The sequence below is a fragment of the Pinus tabuliformis genome, chromosome 2_2, assembly GCF_031772625.1.
Source record: "Pinus tabuliformis cultivar Carrire ecotype Pingquan chromosome 2_2, CPIR1, whole genome shotgun sequence".
In the NCBI taxonomy this organism is placed as follows: domain Eukaryota; kingdom Viridiplantae; phylum Streptophyta; class Pinopsida; order Pinales; family Pinaceae; genus Pinus; species Pinus tabuliformis.
The window spans coordinates 895,657,660-895,661,002 of NC_142300.1; positions in this window are offsets into that span (position 1 = coordinate 895,657,660).

The following is a 3,343-nucleotide window of genomic DNA, read 5'->3' on the forward strand; positions in this document are numbered from 1 at the left end:
AAAAGGTGAAGGCTCATCTTTAAAAGTAGTTCTTCTCTCAACTCTTGCTCTGTTTTGCTTCGCAATCAGGTTTACCTCCACACTAACAGCTATATTCTGCATGTCTGCTAAGGTTTGAGGGGCTCTTTCCCTCAACTGATATGCCATGTCAGAATCCATCAGGGAATTTGTATAAAGCTAGATCAGGTGGAGGTCTAAGGTTTTGTGGAATAGCATTGTAAACATTGTTAAATCTAGCACAATAGTCTAAGACAGCTTCTTCTGGGCCTCTTTTGATAGTGTCATACTCAGATATAATGTGCAGTGGATCTTTATTCTTTTCCCATCTGTTGAGAAATGTTTGGTAAAGGGCCTCTGGGTCAGCTATGGAATTTGCAGGAAGAGCTCTAAACCAAGGCCTTACATCTCCAATCAAACTTTGGACAAAAATCTTCATTCTTAGACTATCATCATCTATTTCATAATTCTCAAAATAGTTCTGCATTTTCTTGGTATGTTGCAGGGCTGTGCAAGAACCAGTACCATCAAAATATGTGATTTTGGTTTGATAATCCTGAGGCATAGCCCCTGGATTTGCAGGTAACTATAAAGGTGCATAACAATTCGCCATATTTACAGGGATAAATGGAACAACAAGAAGAAATGGAAGAAGAAATAATAGAAGGAGTATGTGTAATGGATGAAGGTGTAGAAAAGGTGTTTTGGGAAGTGGATGATGAACTAGGGGAAGTATGAATAGTGCGAGGATGGAATGAAACTTTAGCAGGGGTTGGAATATAGCTTTGCTGAACTGCTTCAGAGCTTGAATCAGCAATATCTTCTTTTCGCTCTTGTTTCCTAAAGGTTTTTGGAATTAAATTGGGATTATCAAAAATAGCTGGGGGATTTGGGTTTGGATTTGACCTGGTATTGCGAGTTTTCTTCTTTGGAGCCAGCTTCCGAACTTGTTTTTTTTTTGGAATTTTCTGAGATTTTCCCCAGCGGAGTCACCAATGATGTTATCACTCAGGTTGTCCCTTGGCTCCTTAAGGGATACGGCCGAGGTAACCACAAACCAATCTTTGGATTGCAGGTTCTATCCTACCTGCAATCAGAGAGGGCTCTCTCTTTATGATTTAGCTTTGTTTTGGGGTGATTTTAGGCTAGTTATGATATGCATGAGTTTGTTTTGAGTTTGGTGGGATGGGTGATGTATTCAAACAGAGTTGGCATGAAAAGTGTAAGAATTTCAGACCATTGGGCATGGAGTCAAGGATTATGGGCTGCTGGGTGTTTTTTCTTTGGCAAAGAAGGATTACAGAGCAAGATAGCTAAACAAGGAACAATTTCAAGCTGGAATAAGGGTGAAATGGTGGTCAGGGAATGAAAGGCAACTAAGTAGCTCTCATTATGCTAACAGAGGGAAGGTGAGTGAACATTATATAGGAGAAAGCAAGGATTCCTAAACAACATTCATATACGAAGGAACTAATGCAAATATGAGCAGAGAAGTATTCATATTCAGGACTAATTCAGAGGAAAACATAGATAAATCACAGAAATTGAGAACAGAGTACAACTAAGTAACCTCTGAACTATTCTTTCTTCCTGCAACCTAGATCATGACACATAGATGATATTACAAACATAGAAACTGAAAACAGGTAAGAAAGACTTATTGTTCCATGAAGTAGCACTAGAATTCTGTAATCAGCTCTTCAGCCATCAAATCCACACCAGACAGTTCAAAAGCAAAGCATTCCAGCTATCTTTGTTCATAAAAGTTCTCAAAATATACAACGCAAGTCTAGAATGAGTTTATCAACCAACAACCAACCCTTATTACATAGCTCAGGGTGGTATATATAGGCAAAATATCTACAAAAATAGATCTGATAGAAGATCTGGGGAAATAACTACGTTTAACCTAATTTTTGCTGAAATAAATGCAAAAATATTTATCTAAGCTGCGCTGGAGGCAGCAGCATCAAAAATGAGGCTTTGAGGTGTCCTTTGAGCTCTGCGCTGGCCATCTTGCCATAACTGTGCTTTGGAACCTGAAGCACTGCTATCATGTGGATTTAATGCATTAAACTGTGATCTGGTGAGCCTTAAATGGGCTTTTACTGCTTCTTTGACTTGGATGGAGGCCCTTTATTGCTTATCTTCCTCAGCTTTAAGTCTTTCACTGCAAATCTCTAACTGATACACTTTGCAGCTACTCTGATACTCTTTAATACTGAATCAGGGCCTTTTCTCCACTGCTGATACAATTTGTGCTGTAAAATCGCCCTTGCCTGCCACTTTATAGCATGATTTGACTGCTGCTGCACTTTCTGTGGCTTTTAGAGGAGTATCGGCGCTTGGCCGATCAAAATACTATCAAAAATATAGAAATGCTGCATAATAAAGGAGGAATGGATGCTAAAGGCCTACCGAGGCCAAGATCCTGACTTTTGGAGTTGAACTGGGCTGCAGCGATCAAAGAATGGCTGAGAAATGATCATAATCCTTTGGAGCTGAAGTGCACGCGGGTGCCGCATAGAAATCAGAAGAAAAATCCCCTTTTCCTTTATAAAGCAAAATTGCTTTTAAACGTGATATTTCACGAAAAATGGGGCGGGAGCGATCACTGTAGTGGAGAAAATATTAGGGCCGTTGGATCTAGCGCGGGCAGATCCAATGGCTAAGATCAATTTCGCAATATCGTAATCGGCGGGGACATGGGGGCGAGGCTTTTATATATATATATATGACTGCGATATAGCGATCTCCGATATCGCATCGGTGATCGCATATCGGGGGAGGAATGGGCGATGGCCTTTGTACAACAGCGATGAGCGATGAGTGAAATGGGCGATGCGATATGATATGGAGCATTGGATATGCGGGGTGATCGGTCGGTGGATATGGCATCGCCATATCGCGTCGGCGAAGGGGAAGGGGTTTGGAGCCTTCACCTTTGCGCGATGCGATAAGCGATAACTGAAGCTTTAGCGATAAAGGGGAAAATGGCAGAAAAGCATGGATTTGCGGTAAAGGCAATGAATTGCGGTAAAAAGTGAAATATGTGGTAAAGCGGAGATATATGAGAAAACATGCGATATGCAACAATGGAGACTTACGATGGAAGTGGCTTGCGATATCGCTTCGGATGCAATAGCGATATCGCATCGGAGTAAGGGATCGGGGACTTTGAAAAGGGGCACATATATATAGCGACTGCCGACTTGTGATATCGCGTCGGAGGGGATCCAATCGGATCGGAGAAGTGTCAATGAAATCGGAGGAGGATTTTGTGAAGTGATAAGGGTTTTTTGAGATCGGAGAAGGTTTTAATGCATTGGAAGGGGTCCAATTGCAT